A 17,135-nucleotide genomic window follows, 5' to 3' on the forward strand; every position below is an offset into this window, starting at 1 on the left:
ACAGATTTATTCCAAATCTCTCTCTAAAACCTTATGAAGATACTGATGTAAATCAACTTTACTTCTCACTTGCCTCCCTCACCCATTATGGTCAATCATCTGTTCCCTTATCAAAGGGCATCCTTCCCTTTTTATTTGTGTGAGCCTCTTCCAAAGAGATTTTCATCTCAAATTCCAGAAGTTGTAACATTAACATGCCCACTCCATACCACTCATTATCTTCATTACTCAGCCAAACATTCTACTTTCCTGCCCCCTTACAGTTGTCACATCTTTTCAAGTCACAGGATTTCAATTTACGAAAGATTGGGTGAAAAGGGCTCCTTTCAGGCACAACTACAGGAAAGAACACAAACAACAGCAGATTTTTTTCTTCCCAAAAACTTAGGTGTCAAATTCAAATGATCACGTGAGAATGTCACAAGAAGTTTCTAGCTAACACAATTGCAGGATAAAAGTTGACCCAAACACACTCCAAAGATTCAGAAAATAAAGAAGTCCCTACTTTTCATGCTTTTTCTTAGGTAATTTTGTTTTAGTCTTGATTTTTAATAATTTGAACAGTAAAATTATCAGTTGTGATACCGTGCCTGTTTCAAGCAGAACTTTCAGTCCGTTGGCAATAGCCAAATACCTCACAGAAGAATCACATCATAAAAATAAGACCTGTCACACATCTGTAAAGGCTCACTAAATTATAATGTAACATCATTAAACATCCTGATTTTTTTCCTCTTTGCTATTACAAATGTGAATTTGTTTTTGTTGCTGTTAGGGTTTTTGTTGGTTCTTTTTGGTTGGTTGATTTTTTGGGGGGTTTTTTGTTTGTTTTTTGTTTTGAGGGGTTTTTTTGCTCACAGCAAAGCACAAACAGAAAATGAAAGGGTCCACATGAGTGGTTAGGAAACTAAGTGTACTCTGCAAAGAACCTAATAGGATTAGGAAAACAGTAGCATTCCTTGTTAAATAGGGAGCAGAGAGACTGTTCATGAGGTTTGGGGGTTACTTGATCTATTCAGGAAAGTGTCTTAGAGAGCAGCAGCTGATCACAAGTGGAAGGTGAGGGGCACAAGGACACATAAAATATGCCCTAAGCACAAGAAGGAGCAATTCATTCCTTTCACCTCTTCTGTATTCCTCACAAAGAGGAGACTAATATTTCAATTATTATTGCAAACTGACTGAAGGAAAATATTTTATCCCATTTTCCAAAACTTTATTCAATAACTAAGGCAAAAAACCAGTAACAGACAGAATCACCGAAAGCTTGGAAGAGAAAAATGGACAAGTAAAGGAAGCACAATAATATGGATGGAAAAGGATTTTCACATTTAAATGAGATTCAACCTCATGAATCATTAACAGATCCATCTCACAAGTTATCTCAAGACATCTATCTAACTGCTTTGATGTTCTTTAAATGGTACATAAATACGATTCCTTCTATTACATGGCTGCTGTCAAAGGCTAACTTGGTGTGGTTTGGTTTTTTGTTGTTTGGGTTTTTACCCCTTGCAGTTACATTTTCAATAACTACACAAAGCAGCTTTCCCTCCACAGAAAACAGCAGAATTGCAAGTCTAAGACAGTCTTGCAGTGGGACAAAGATAAGCATCTTCTGCTTCATGATGGAAATAATTCTGATTTTGCAATTGATGATTTGTAAAGCTACAAGCCAAGTGATGAAACCTGACACCCTGGACAAGCACCAGCTCCTCACAGAGTAAACAAGCTTCAGCAGCCATGGAGCTGAACTCTGCACTGTGTTTCCACTTGCTGCCCAACTTCCTTGTGGATAAAAGCACTGCATGGTTTATAATACATGCCTGAGCACCACCGGTGTAGATAATTTTCTACAAAGCGTCTTATTTAAGATGCCTCATTTATAATGCAAATCAAGAACAAAAGAAGGTTGCTAAAACGTGACCTTTTGTCTAAAGATGGTGCTTGCCCTAGCCAAGAACTGCATTCCTTCAAATCCCCTGGGGACTCTCTGCATGAATGATTTTCGCATCTGAAGTTCCTTACCTGTACTTCACCTATGGCTGAGCTAGAAAAACCACCAAAGCATAGTAAGTTACTCTAGATTCCAACACTTGGAAATAAAGTTTGCAGCTGAACTGGACAGTGGTACAGCTCACTCTTGTTCTTTATCCTGGTTTTCCCCAGTGTAGAAGGGTTTTGCTCCTCACTGAGGAATGATGACCTTGAAAGCTAAGCCTGATCACATATTTTAAGCTCATCACCGGAGGGCTCCGCAATGCTGTAAAAAATGGGACTTAAACACTAACATCCCTTCCTTAAGGATGTGCTTTTCAAACCCTCTCCTGTATCGTGCTGGGTTTCAAGCCTGGAAACCCTGGTATTTCAGGACCCCACCTAACACCACCTGAATTTCATCAGAACTCCTTTTGGGACAGTAAGTGGTTCAGGACACAGTTTGAAATTACCAAAGTTATAAGTGACAGATCAGTTATCAGTAATAAGCTGAGGACAAAGCCACAAGAGTGCAGAGACACGAGCATCTTCTTCATTCTTACGCTCTATACAACATTCAACAGGTTTCAGTTATAAAAACAGATTAAAACCTTACAGCTAAATATATAATGTTAAATTACTTTTTGCACTCTGTGCAAAGATCCTCCATATGTAGCAAGCTAGTCTGAAATGCAAGTTTACTGGAAACCAGACACAGCACATCCTGCCTGCAAGGGCTCTATGGAGGAACACTTCCCAAGAGCAGCAGCCCCAAACTAGAGCAATTTCAGCCATCGCAGACCCGGGTGTGGTTTCTTTATCTCTGCAGTTCATCCTGCTTGCCCTGCAGCTGAACTTAGTCTATTAATATATAACAGTAAGGAAAGATTTCCTCTGGAGACAGCGCTGCACTTAAAACAATAGGTAGCTGGTATTATTTTCATCGCACAGCAAAAGCAAGTGATCACATAACAGCTCTCCTGGTCTCCTGACACATTATCCTTTGGAGCACATTCCATTTTCCTGGGATCACAGAAGACAATTTCTCCCAAATCAGGCACAATACTGCTGCAAATCAGCACCTTCCTCATCTGCAGTGTCAAATAAAACATGAATCAGAATCTCAACACACTGCTCCTCTAAAGTACGTGCTGAAGTATCAAAAATTTCTCCAGAACATGGCAGAAACATGATATGAAGTTGTATGAAATCACCACAAGAACACCAGTTAAACTGCTACTTTGGCCAAATTAAATAACTGTCTTAATAATCCTACCAAATTCAGAATGGTTAGAAACACATACATCTAGATCAATGGGGTTTAGGCTCTGAGGAAAATATTCTTTTACAGAGAGGTTTGGGGCTTGATGTGGGTGTATTAGCCACAACCAGTCCCCAGGGATAACAGTTCAAACCATTCCTCTCAACATTTGAGCTGCACCATTATTCTCACACTGATGTGACACTCTCCTATTGCCCCTATAATCCCAACCCCCCCCCACTAATTAATGCCTAGATAAAAACTCCCACCACCTTCACCAAATGGGACCACTTCCTCATTACTGTGGTAACGGCACATGGAGATGGAGAATCAAGAAAAGATGAGCACAACCTTTTCAATTTATTTCACGTGACAGCTAAGAAAATCCTTTCTGCCAGCTTGTGCCAGGAAGATGACAATTAAACTACCCTCAACAGCAGCCACGCACGTCAATCAGAATTGTCAAGCACAACAAAGTGGTGCCCAGTTCAGAGCTGCACTGGCCTCAGACAGGCAGTTTTTCCTGCTTCTCTGGATCACAGAGAAACTTTCAGCATCTTGCAGAGTGAAACTTGAAACTGGCAAAATGATGGACAGTTTTAAACACCCACACCTGAAAGTCATAACCATCATTTGTGCTCATCCACACATACCTGGAAATAAGGCAGATTTTCAATAGAAATCTCCATAAGATTGGGGCGCCTTGTGCTGTGGAATAATGAGTTCTTAAAAATAACAATTTGAAGACTCTCTGCAAAGTACATTTATCCGTCTACATCAGTTTCTCTTCACAATAATACTATCTTGTAGATGTCACTTAAGTGACATCTGTATTAACATCTACATCGCATATTTCAATATCACTGATTAATCTAGTTTCTCAGAAAAATGTACCTGCTACTGAAATCTCAGCCAAGACTTATAGCCCACGTGATATTTCCAAGATCTGAAAAACAGCTATGTACTCACAAGAAACCAGAAAAGCAAAGTGATCTGGAATGACTCCTTGTCATTCACAAGCTAAGATGCAAAATTAAAATTGCACGTTGTCAAGTGAAAAAAAGTTTTAGGCCAGGCTTTCTTTAGGGGGTTTTCTGCTGTGGATTTAGGGAGCGGGTTTTTTTAAGTTTTTAAATGTTTTTATTTTCCTGAACTATCTTCAATGAAGTATTTTTAGAATTGTCTTTTAATGAAGCTATAAAGAAGAAAGTAGAGTATATTTCCTGGCAACAAATCACTACCTGGCAGAACTCAGTTTACTGAGATTTTTCCAATTGCTTGAACCAAAACGCCTGTGACTCATTTTGTCAAAACTAGAATTACTAGTATTAAAAAGGGGATGAATGTGATAATTATTTCTGATGCCCAAATAAGTGTCCCTCAATCTGCAGAGACAATTAAAAGCTGAAAGAACAATCAGTCAGATTGTCCTGAGTAGAAAAACACTGCACTAAAATTCCATTAATAATAGGAAATTTGTTCAAAGTGTCCCAAACCAACTGTTGTTCATTAAAACCAACCCTGCCGCTTTAATATCCCAGTAATTTGGAACATTTCCAGAATTTCTTCCTCGTATACTTTTAAAATAAACGGGGGGGAGGAGGAGAATAAATATTTTAAATCTCCAACACATCACCACAGTTATTAAGCACAATAAATAGGACTTCGCCTCAAGGAAGATATGCAGCAATTCCTGCTATGTGCAGACCCCATGCTCTAAATTAAAACAGACACAGGCTCAGTATTCTGGACAAACACAAATGTTTAAATGTGAACCACAAGTTCAACATATAGAGACCACAAGGTACACCAGAACTACCAAGAGCTACAGGCAATGGCTTAGGCATATACTTAGTTCCATGTTTTACAATAACCTGCCAATTTTTTTTTATGTCTTGGCATTTACTGCATATTGTCAGTCCTTTGAATTAATGTGAATTTAAGTAGGTGGAATATATAGTTCCAGGAGAATTCCATTATAACTTATCATAAATGAATCTTCCCACCTACTATACCATCAAGTTCCTGTTGTGCCAACAGATTGGTTCACACAAGTATTTAACTTGTTTCTTATTAAAGCATTTGAACTCTGAAATAGTAAATTTTCTAAAACTTGAAAGGCACTAACAAGGAATTCACTTGATAAAAATTAGTCATATTCTTGCATTTTTAGTTCATTATGACTATACTCATGGGGCTTCTATTTTTATTAGGATATTTTGTCAGTTATTTGTACATCTTCCCTGATTAAAGGACTGATAATCTGACTCACACCTTCATAAAAAATAATATTATTTAAATATCACAGCATCAGAACATATGAAAAACAACTTGCATAAAGAGTATATTTATATTCAAATAATATTCCCCAGAGCACACACAATTTCTTCTCTGAATATCTTGACATTTCATCTTCAATTTTGGCACAGAGGAAAGAAAAAGCCAACTGAAAAAACCCAAAACCAAAAACCCCAAAAAACAAACCTAAAAACAAAACAACAGTGACAATCTCCGTATGTTGATTAAAATTAAATTCAGCTAGGCCTTGGCAGAGAGCACTCAGGATGGATTCCTTCATCCAGTTCAAAACAGCACAAGCACAGATCTTTATTGACTTACAGATTTACATAGCTGCAAAAATAAAAGCTTTTCTCAGAAGAGTTCATTTCTCCTGAAAGCTCTCAGGTTGAGATTAAAGTAATGCAATGTAAAAAGGAGCCACACAAGTCCCTGGCCACACCATTCTGGCAATATTCATCAGAGGTACTGTCTAGCAGGAATTCGAGAGTTAAATATTTTGACTTAGACATGAACATCTGTTTTAGCCATCTGTACATTTCCCTTGTGACCATTTGTCCACCAGAAGCTGAGCTAAAGCTAAAGGGATTGTGTATATCAAGAAATACCTGTGAAAGAATGAGAAAAGAAGAACAGAGTAAATGGAAAATACAAGGCAGAAAGGGAAGAAGAGCACATAAGCATCCAAACAATAACAGTAGAAGTAATATCCAAGAGAAGGATATTCCCAAGAAGACAAAACCAGCAGGAAATGTCTCAGAGAAGAAAATGAGAAAGTAGCGATGAATCCAAGCTGGAACATTTGGACCCACGTGCAAACACAGCCACTTGAAAGCACATGACCCTGCCTGGAAGCAGACCCCAGGGCTTGAGTCTCCATTTGTTTATTTTTTCCTGGAAACAAAACAGGCTTGAGGTCAGATTAGGATGACATTGAAGCTTTTTGCTGTGTTATTATAATTCTATAATTCGCTGCAATATCACAAGCCCATCAAACAAGTCCTCAGTTTGAAAAGGTGAATTCTTGGCACACTCAGTGCAAGAATTAAGATTCAAGGAACAAAACCTCTTCAAAATGAGATACAAGGTGGGTGTGATCATTTCCTGATTTTTTTTTTTTTTTTTTATTCAAGACTTAAATGTTTCTGAATGGGAAGAGCACGTCAAAAATCCTTTCTTCCTCCTATCTCCACCCACCTGGAATCAGAACTCAGTTCATGAGAAATGCAAGCTGGGTCCTGAAAACATTCATTATTTAGGACAAGTTTGGTGTTTACAGGTGGATGAATGAAATGCAGCAGTCAGCCCTTTGAGCAGCACAGAGACCCACACATGAGTACATTCAACTTCAAAGAAAGAATTGCAATGTGTGTGAGTACATGCATGGCTCTACTTGAGCACTCACAATCAGATTAAAATTCATGTGTACTTGCAGGTGCTCAAAAAGTAATGGGCCAAGTGCAATTTAACCCCTTGAGCTGCACATGTGACTGAAATCCACTTTAATAAAATCACTGTAGGTTAGGCTCTTTCCTACATGTCAGAAACATCATAGCAGCTCCAGCTGCCAAAAACAACAACTTTTGCTGCCCTCCTTTTGTGCTCTTTACTTATCCCAGACCCCTCAGGCACAGAACCCCCTCATTAAGTCGATGCTATTCAATAAAGAGGCAGAAAACTGACCACGTTTTTTGGGGGTTGGATGTGTTGGTTTGGGGTTTTTTTCCTGGGATAGCGTGCTGATATTTCAAGAGTTAAATTAAAGCATGAAGCATTCCAGCAAGCATCAAAGCTGGCACAAGGTACTTAGTGAGAAGACGTAGGCAGGAAGACAGAACAAGGAGATGGGGGATGATAGATGATATGACTCCCTGTTCCAGCAGCTGTGAGCTGCTAAGTCTGTCCACCCTGTGCTAAGAGCCTTGCAGATAGTGGGCAGATATTTAGCAGTTTTTCTTTTTGCTTCACAGCCAAGTAATTAAGTCAGACTTAAGATGGTAAAGTACCCACAACAGAAAACAGCATCTACATGAGATAAGAATCAGCTCACCTTCACCTCCAAGTTCTGCCATGCAGGTGTGCACACAGAGAATTATCTGCTCAGACTTTCTGTGTGGTCTCATACAAGTTGAATGAAACCAATATTATACATATTTGTTATCAAACTATTGAAGTCAATGTTGTTGTTAGAGGAAAAAAATAGAGGGTGTTTTTTTCCACGAGACTTAAGGAGACACTCTAAGCATTTGCTTTAAGCAACAAACTTTTCTTATAGTTAATGCAAAACAAAACTGTCCCTCCATAGGGCAGCTCAGAACAGGAATCTGGGCCAGGTGCTCTGAATTGCTGGTAGAAGAGCCTGGCTTTCTGAAACAGCCTAGGAAAGAACCATTTAAAACACCTGTACGTTTAGGAAGGGCGATCCCACAAAATGTGAAAAGGAAATTACTGAATTACATTATATCTGTGCAATTCAAAATCTGGCTTTTTTCCCAGATATATAGAGACTAAAACAGTACATTGAGATTTTAATCCCTGAAGGACAGCTGCAAATACATGGATTTGACACAGGCATATCCCTAATTTAATTTTTTTCTTTTTCACCACTTCTGACACTTACTCCTTCTATAAAGTGCATTCATCTACATTTAAACAAAGACTATAAGGCCTTCAGTCAATCCAAATTTGCCCTACTGCAATAAAAGAGGAGATATAACATGTATCTGAGGAAAAGGAGGATATGAAATCATTAACCAAAAATAAACAATTCTTCTGAAGTCCTAAATTGCTTTGAAGTTTTTCTGAACATATAATTTGTCCTAAAAGCTTGAGCAGGAAAAGAAACTTATTTAACTAGACCAGGAATAACTTCTCTACTCTGGGCCTACTTGAAAACAGTTTGGATAATGATAAGGGAACTATTACCTCTTCTCTCACCTCTTCCTCCTCCAAATGAGTTATGTCACTGGCATCCTCTACATAAGCAGCTCATAAATGCTTCCTCACAGCTCTAAATCTGCATGTAGAACATACTTTCCTATAGCCAGAAGTGAAGAAACGTCAAAAGAAATTGCCTCCGAACACATTACTAAAACTTTTGCTGAGTGAAAACATTTGGAAACATGGCAAACCTGTCCCTCTGAAAGTTTTGCTTTAGTCTTCAAGCAGATCAAAACCATTGGAGGAGAGTGACCAATAAAGAAAAACAGCACTTATTTGTCCTTAGCAATAAAATTTACTGTACTGATAGCATGAGAAGGCAGCTAGTTAATATTTGAACATCTGAATTGTTCTTCCATTTAACTTTCTGTCACAAAAAAAAACAGGCACATTTTTAATCATGAGAATGACATGCAGTGAATCATATTTAATATCAGCCTGACTAGAAGAAAAATTCTGTGGTGATCTAGGACACTAAGCCTACTAAGACTTCCTAGACATTTGGGTGTGTTGTGGATCATCCAGGCTTGAACAATCATATATATTCAGGTATGCTGTAGAACATAAAATATGTAAGCCATTAACCATTCAATTATATACAATGATATGTAAATTACAGGAGATTTAATGATACATAAATTAATTAGCTTACAAAAATAAAAGGGATCACAGACATACTGACAAACTGCATGTACTTAAGTGTTTCCAAGTGGCACTACCTTCAAAGGCATACAGGGTCAGATCAACACTAACCAGAAAGCTGGGTTTGACCACAGAAACACTTTCCAAATGTGGCAGAGCAAGGCCATGCAGTACAATTCAGAAGACACAAGACACCATACTGGCATCAAGACCCAGCAACTCTGGAGCCTCTTTTGAATAGAATTTTAACACCTCCAAAATTAACTTTTTTTGAAAAGCGACATAACAGCCTGCTGAGTAAAATTAACGTTCCATTGGCAAAGAGGTCAAAGTAGCTGAATGTACTCAAGGAATGTGTCTGGAACACTAGCTCTAGTACCTGTAACAACATAACCTTTCTTCAGACACATTTGCAAAGTAGCTCTGGTGCAGATGGACTTTTCAACTCTGTTATTAGCTACAATTTATGTTTATACAGCTAAGTCCTCAGGGAAATAATCAATTTTTAGCCTATTACTAGAAACTAAAATAAATATTCTCAGTGCCTTTCTTATTTTACCAGATCTTAAACAGCAACACCAAATCCTTCTTTCACCCTGCTACCAATAGCAGTAAATGTGCACAAGAAATGGGAGTTCGGCTCACTCATTATTTGGCAAGCTCAAGGCAGAGCTATTTCCCCCAAGCACTATCTCTAACCCACATACAATGTGGGGAAGAGAGGCATGTTGACATCTCTCTCTGAAGTCTCATGACTCAACATCTGTGCCATGACTCCAAGCATCAACTACACCAAACTCTCCCCACATGGCTCACCAAAACTGCGACGTGCCTGAGGCAGGTGACTTCAATCCTCCACCTTGCTCCTGGGCAAACACACATAGTCTGCAGTTTCATTATTGATGTTTGCTTTCATTTTAAAGGTTTACTAGGATTGATTTTATATATTATCTTGTTTCACCGATACTGTGTTTGGCTTTTGATAGCAGCAATGGCTGTAGCAATAAAACCAAATCCTACTAAATGACTATCTTAACACAATAATGGTCAAATAATATGGGCCCCAGTAGAGGCAAGAAGATTAAGATGGACAGCTTGAAAGACATGAAAACAGCATTAATAATCTATACCCAACCCTACAGCCCAACCAGAAAAGAAAACTTGAGAATTAAATGTTAGTGGCACTAACTGCCAAAAGTTGTTCATTTGCAGCGGCCAAACTGTGATTTAAAATGATACAACTAAACAATGAAATTAGGGTTTGAGTACTCCCATATCCTCACACCAGGCCACAATAGGACATATTTTTCTTTCTGCAAAGAAAGCCTTGTTCCAGTCACAGTGTGGGACTGACCCACGTTATTGTTTGCACAGTTTGATAGTATAGCTGAAGCATTTTAAGAAGACAAAAAAACCAGCCCCATGCAACAATGGCATTGCAGTTCGCATTTTTGGATAATCATTTACACTAACAAAGGAAAACCTTTAGTTAATACCTTCTGACCATCTGACAATAATCTGAAAAAATAACACTGGCCATTTGTCCCAGGGATTGGGTGGGTGGTGCACATTCTTGTAGCTGCGCCTGGCATGCCCTACTCCATCACTGAGGGGAGAGCAGGACAGAGCAGCCCTGCCTGCCCCTGCTGAGGTGGGGATAAAGGGTGACAGAGGCAGAGAAGAGAGAACAGCCAAACTCACCTGCTCTCCCCCCACAGCCACACCTTGTGCCAGGTGAGTGACAGAGCAGCAGCCTGACCAGCAGCCCTTAACCTCCTGCTCTCATTCCTCACAAGGAACACAGCAACTGCAGTCCCTGCAAATATCCACAAATAAGAGAGGATTAAAACCAAAACAAAGCCTGTGTGCACTATCCTAACATCTTACCATCTCATCAGATAACAGAATCTGGAATTCCTCAGTGTTGGAGCTCTTGATACCTGACACCTTTGAAACATCACTCTTAAAACATGAGCCACCTGCGTTTCCTCAGGTGATTCCATGGTATCTGCTGAGGTTCTTCATTCCAGTCAGGTGAGCAGCAAAAGCATAAAGTACTACTAGCTGATGTCATGTGATGGTCTAAATTCATTGACATCATGGTCTCCAGCTTGTTCTTATTAATTGATAACTTACAGCTGCAAACCAAAAGGGATTTGGGAAAAAGAACTAAAATACCCCCTGCCTGAATGAACACACCCAAGAGTGAATGCCCCTGTCTATGCCGCCCCTGTTCTGTGCACAAACAGAATCATAATCTCCTGAACCTTAAATTAACACCAAAAATCAATCTTTTTTCAAAATAGCTAAAAAACAACCATGAAATCAGAAAATAATGCTTGTATTCTTTCACAGCATGGTTTTCTCCAGTACTCACAGGAATATAAAACCAACCATGAATAGAACTGTGGTGAGCAAGAAAATTGCATCAATATATACACTTCCTTGTTCTCCCATCTACATTAACTGCAAAGGAAAGCTGTCATAAGGGGAAGTAGAACACTCACATTGCTCAGAATCAACACTGGCAGCTGGCATGTTGAAACCAAATGTAAGGGAGTGTAGGCAGTAAACACCATAAAAACCTTTTTTGTATTTCAATTCTTAAAAAATAACTACAGTCTCAAATGTTCAAAATGAAGGAATCAGTCTCCCACCCTCAGCAACAGAAGGCAGCAGGGGGTATTTACAAGGGTGAAACCTTGAGAGACTTTGGGTTAGTTTTATATGTAGTCCAGGTTTTTAATGTTTTAGGAACTCCAGGATGACATGTGCATGTATCTTCTATACAAACATGAAAACCAGGGTTTTTATTTAAGAAGGAGGAAAAAAAGCCTAAGATTTTAATGCAATTACTTACTCAAGTAAGTAGGAATTCCTTACCCAAGGAAGTAGGGCTTTAAAAGCACCAAACATCACGAGAATTGCCAATGCTCAAAACAAGCATCTCAGCAAAACTGTCAGGAAACTATTTACTTGTCTGGTTTATAAATCAAGCATATATAAAAGTTCCTTCAACTGAGCAGAACTGCAGCATGGTTAGGACATAAGCATATCTCATTTTAATCTCAAATTCTTAAGACTCTTATCTGATAACAAAAAAGTCTCTCCAGTAACATACAAACATGTAGAAATTCACATGATTGCATCTGACACCAAGATCTTCCCCAACACAGCCAGCTAACTTCCACATCTCATCCTTCAGGAAAAAGAAAATAAAACCATCATTTGACTTAAACTCTGCTAGGCACAGAACATTACACATCTTCAAGATCTAAAACACAGCAAACGAAGCTGAGATGAGAGCTTCTCCTAGGTGTAGTGCCTAACCAGTTTCTTACCTGCAGATAATGCTCCTGACTCAATTACAGCTCTGCACGAGCACCTGCAACATCCACAGAAGCACACCCTGACAAAGTGGGAAAAAAACATCTCAGCTTCAAATTAGAAAAAATAGCACACACACCAAACACAAAGAAGAAATCCTTCCTTAATCAATATAAAAAACTGTAAAGTTAAGAAGTAGAAATTAATGTGTCATTATCAAAACAATCTCTACAGTTAGAAGACTTCAGAAAAGGCAGACTAGTTGCTGTTTCACTTCAACATCAGCCCAAATGCTTATGGCAGCCAGACCTTCACATGACAAATTCCATATCTGTGTCATTGCTAACCCATAAAGAGCTCATGCCCTTCACAAAGAAAAGCATGAAAACCTGGAGGAAAAGCCTGACAGAGGACACAAGCCTCTCATCTCAGCCTTAAGGAAAAGCTGAATAAAAGACAATGAACAACGCTAAAACACCTCAAAAAGTGACTCTACACAATAGACCACAGACCCATGCAGAAGGTAATGGGTGGAAACTCCCATCACCACCAGACTCTTCACACCTCCCACTACTATCAGAAAAGAGGAAATGAGAGCAGGCATTTGGTGGTTAGGCTTGGGACTGAGACCAATGAAGTCCTTCTACAAAGTGGGGCTGTGAAAAAAAAAATGGCAGTAACAGCCATGACTGTTTTCTGTTCTGAAATTACGTTTTCGCAAGAGTCATCATCTTTGCAAAATCAAGTGTCTGCCATGAGAATTAAAATCAGGTTTGTTTGCTGAAGGTAATGGGTACTGTAGATACAGTGTTTCAGCTCACAGAAGGTTATTACACAGTGTAGACAGTGGTTTTCTATCTGTCTGGCTCAGAAATCCTCAGGGAACAAGTTCTGAACTTCCACTAGAAAATTTTAACTTATATTTGCCACTGAAAGTTTTATCTCTAACTTTCTATTCTAATGTGCATGATCAAAGTCACATCACCCCTTACTGCCATCATAGCATACGGCAAAAATTAAGTGGCCCCAGGTAAAGCAGGTTTTTGGATGTGAAAATACAAGGGAAAATTCAGCTGCAAGAGATCCTGGTAGTTTATCTTCTCCCCAGAGATCTCCTCTCACAAAGCAGTGATTTACCATGGGATTGGGAATTATTGGGATGTCTGTCCAGATACCAAAGAGATGAAATGTTTTAACCCAGCTTGAGACTGTTTTCTTTTTACAAAATATCCAAAGGCACATTTCAGAAAAATGGATCAGAGACCGTAATGCCCTTTTACTTTTCAATAGTTACCCTGCAATCACCATGAAATCCAGCATTTCTTACTATTTACTTAGAAGCTGACAGAGAGCACTGCTAAAGGATGTTCACTAAGAATTGATTTTCATCCCCTTTTCAAACCCACTGCACGTAAAATGGGTTAATAAAGCCTTCTGAGCTGCATTAGAATGCATTCTGATGAAAGACTGTCTCCAGCTGTAGGAGCATTTCCATGTATTTAGCACAGCTGAGTCGTATAGGAAAAAGTACAGGAAAAATAGGCAGCAAGAAAGTCTCAGTACCAGGAAACACCTCAAATTTCTAAAGTCACATTACTTTAATGGTTGAGAAGATCCTCCATTTCATTTCGTGTGGATCAAATTTTTACATCTTTACTTAGTCCTAATCCAACTTGAACCCATTGAACAAACAAAGATGTAAGAGGCAAAGCTCTTTAGGTCTTGCAAAATTTTCCACAGTCCAAATGAGAAATAACTATTTTTTTCAGAAAGACTTGGACTAAAGCGATGCTCTAAATAATTGAAAAGCAGTTGTAGTTAACAAATGGTTTGCTGCAACATTATATGGTAAGGTCACAAATGAAAATGGACTCTCTCTGACCACTTACATGCCATTAAATACCCAAAGAGCACGAAATGAAATCAAATATATTTTAAAGCACTGTTTCCAAACTTCACTGGAAGTACTGAAATGAGGAAAACTCCTTGCCACAATTAGCTTCTGCTTTTTCTCCTCTCATTCAAACTAGTTTTAGTTTTGCTTTTATAACACAACACTCACGAACAGCTCATGCATATAAAGCTCCTCAGATTTCAGCATAACAGCAATCTACACAATCTTTAAATGAAGGTCCTCATACAATTTATTACAGCATGATAGCTAATCAGATGACATTCTTCTGTCCCAAACCAGGAAAATATTGTTTAGACATTCCAGTAAAAAACCCCCACACTTAATCATGCATAAGAACATGTATCTGTATAAAATATTACATAGTTTAATTTGCAGCAGAAGTAAAAAGGAAATTACCTCACGTGAGTCTGCTCCTTTGCTTTCGCCCAAACTATGATCAGCAATATATCTACTAGAGCTCTCAATTTTAAACTAAGTTACTTCAAATTAAACTCTCCATATATAAGTCAACTATTAAGTGATTTATACACATATTACAGCCTTTCTAAGATGATGTCAGAACAAGCAAGGAACTTTGACATTACCTTATGAATATCAAGTGAAATGTTCTGGAAGCAAGTTGGACATCAAAGGGGTGGAATGAGGCATTTCAGAAGTGACTCTGCAGCCGTGTCAGAGCTGTCCCAGCCCCGCGATGGTGACACCCCCAGTGCACACCACGGTCTGGCACTGCCCGGAGAAACACCCAGCTACCACAGCCTCACCAAAAAACACTGCGAATTTCATCACTGCTCTCAGCTGGAGCAGAATGAGGTGATTCAAGATGAAAACATGAGAGCAATTATACATTTAGCTCACCTGGGTGAGTTTAAAAATGATGACAAAAGGTCTGCCTTGCAGTAGGGATGTGTTTTCTCTGGTTCCTACACCTGACACATTTCTGCTCCGCAGCCCATCCCTAAAGCACCTCATTTTAACACAAACGACTGCAGTGCTTGAAGAAAACCTAAGCCCAGTCCCTCCGAGCAGAGCACGGGCTGGGGGAGCCCGGCTGGCACCCAAAATGACCCTGTGAAGGAAGGCCTCCAGCTGTGGGCACACCAGCCACGGCTGAGGTCTCTGAGGTGAGCCGGCTGAGGTGACGCCAATGCCCACAGAGCTAGGGGCTGCGGCCCCGCGTTAAAACAACACCCGCGGCTTCTAAGCCGCTTCAAAATATTTTAACCAAAGGCCCGGTAAAGGCTGAGGACACCTGAGGGCTGTTCCCCGCCGGGCAGGGGCTCTCTCCGAGCTCCGGCACCTCAAACCCAGGTGCTTTCCCGTGTCTGGCTGACCAGAGGACCGCAACCTCCCAAACGCCACGGGCCGCAGGAGCGCGGGCACAGCCTCCTCCCTCAGCCGCCTCGGCTCGGCGCCGGGCCCAGGTGCGGAGCGGCGCTGAGGGCGGGGCGCGGCGCGGGACTCCCGCCGAGGGCTGGGCGCCCTCACAGCTGGCCGCCTACATGGGAGAGCGGAGGAGGGACAGCAGGGAGGGCACGGAGCCGCGGGGAGCCCGGGCAAGGGCAGCCGGCGCCTCCCGCGGCACCTCCGGGGCGGGGCTGTGGCGGCGGCGGGAGGAGCGGGAGCCGCAGGAGCAGGTGAGCGTGGCCGCAGCTGAGCCCGTGGGCGGAGCGGAGCGCGGGGCGGGGAGCGCCGGGCCGTGCCGGGCACACACTGCTCCCTCCCGCCCCCCCGCAGGCACTCCTTCTCTCTCGCTCTCTCTCTCTCTCCCGGGACAGCGCCCGAAACTCGGCGGCGGCCGCGGCCCCCGACGGCTCCTCGGACGCGGTGAGTGCTGCTACCTGCCCCCGGCGCGGCGCTGCCGCCGCCCGGCAGTTCCTGCCCCGCCTGGGGTGAAGGAGGAAGCGAGACGGGCTCCGGCTCCCTCCGGCCCGCCCGGCTTCCGTGGGGCGCCCGGCGGGCAGAACCAGAGGGAGGGAGACTGAGGGTTCCCGGGGCTCAGCCGCCGTCCCCGCTGTGCCCCGGGGAGCGCCTCGGCAGCGGGGTGGGGCGGGAGGCGCCGGGCTGTGCCCCCGGCCCGGGGCTGCCTCCTCCGGAGCCTCCATGTTGGGCTGCGGGGAGGGGGCTGCGGACCCGGCCCGCCCAAAGCCTCCCTCTCTGGGCTGCTGGGGACGGCGCTGGCTCCTTCGGGCCGGGCAAGCGCCACCTTGAGCGGGGAGAGCCTGGGGGGCTGCGGGAGGAGAGCGCTGTGCCCCGTGCGAGGAGGCAGCGACATCCCCGCCGTCGGTCCCGGACAGAAATAGGGAGTTTCCTCTCGGCAGAAATGCCAGCTTTGATACCGACAACTTTTTTTCCCACCCAGCCGTCCCGATACTCTGTTTCAGTCTCCGTGTCACAGTGAGTTTAGCAGACGAAATGCACGGTCTGTTAAATGGTCAGGTTTCCAGCTGAATGGCGACAGACAGTGAGAAATGAAGGAGCAGGAATGCCTGATGCTTTTGTGTACGTACATGCCAGGCGTGCATCTATTAAAAAACAATTTTCTGTTCATCGCTAGAGAATTCCCCGTTTGCATTAGGGCATGAAATATTAAAATAATTGGATTACAGCGTTCTGTGGTTACATCTGACATCTGTTTACTTGCGGCCCCTGACTGTTGCACCACTTCACTTCTGGATTGTCCAAGTAGCACAGAGCAGAGCGTTGATCTGGACCTAGGAGCTCTTGCAGGAGGTTTATGTGCAAGGATGATATTGCTCTGTATCCTGTCCCTTG

At 41.7% G+C, this 17,135-nt stretch overlaps 2 protein-coding genes across 7 annotated transcripts in view; one reads left to right on the plus strand and one right to left on the minus strand.

The window, feature by feature from the left end:
* RFT1 (RFT1 glycolipid translocator homolog) overlaps positions 1–15,739 on the minus strand; it is a 73,327-nt gene extending 57,588 nt beyond the window's left edge. For 2 of the 4 annotated variants that reach the window (XM_085072885.1, XM_085072887.1), the window contains exons 1-4: positions 15,219–15,739; positions 14,945–15,089; positions 12,460–12,527; positions 10,820–10,934 (exon numbers count right to left, since the gene is read on the minus strand). The gene's annotated coding sequence lies outside the window, so the exon portion shown is untranslated. Of the gene's footprint in view, positions 1–10,819; positions 10,935–12,459; positions 12,528–14,944; positions 15,130–15,218 lie in introns of those variants that run through there. The other 2 variants (XM_085072886.1, XM_085072888.1) reach the window with 2 other exon arrangements.
* Positions 15,740–15,886: 147 nt separating this feature from the next.
* PRKCD (protein kinase C delta) overlaps positions 15,887–17,135 on the plus strand; it is a 60,847-nt gene continuing 59,598 nt past the window's right edge. The window contains exon 1 of one of the 3 annotated variants that reach the window (XM_085072878.1): positions 15,887–15,997. The gene's annotated coding sequence lies outside the window, so the exon portion shown is untranslated. Of the gene's footprint in view, positions 15,998–16,026; positions 16,188–17,135 lie in introns of those variants that run through there. The other 2 variants (XM_085072877.1, XM_085072880.1) reach the window with 2 other exon arrangements.

Source organism: Lichenostomus cassidix, chromosome 12, assembly GCF_008360975.1.
Source record: "Lichenostomus cassidix isolate B80296 chromosome 12, HeHo_3.0, whole genome shotgun sequence".
In the NCBI taxonomy this organism is placed as follows: domain Eukaryota; kingdom Metazoa; phylum Chordata; class Aves; order Passeriformes; family Meliphagidae; genus Lichenostomus; species Lichenostomus cassidix.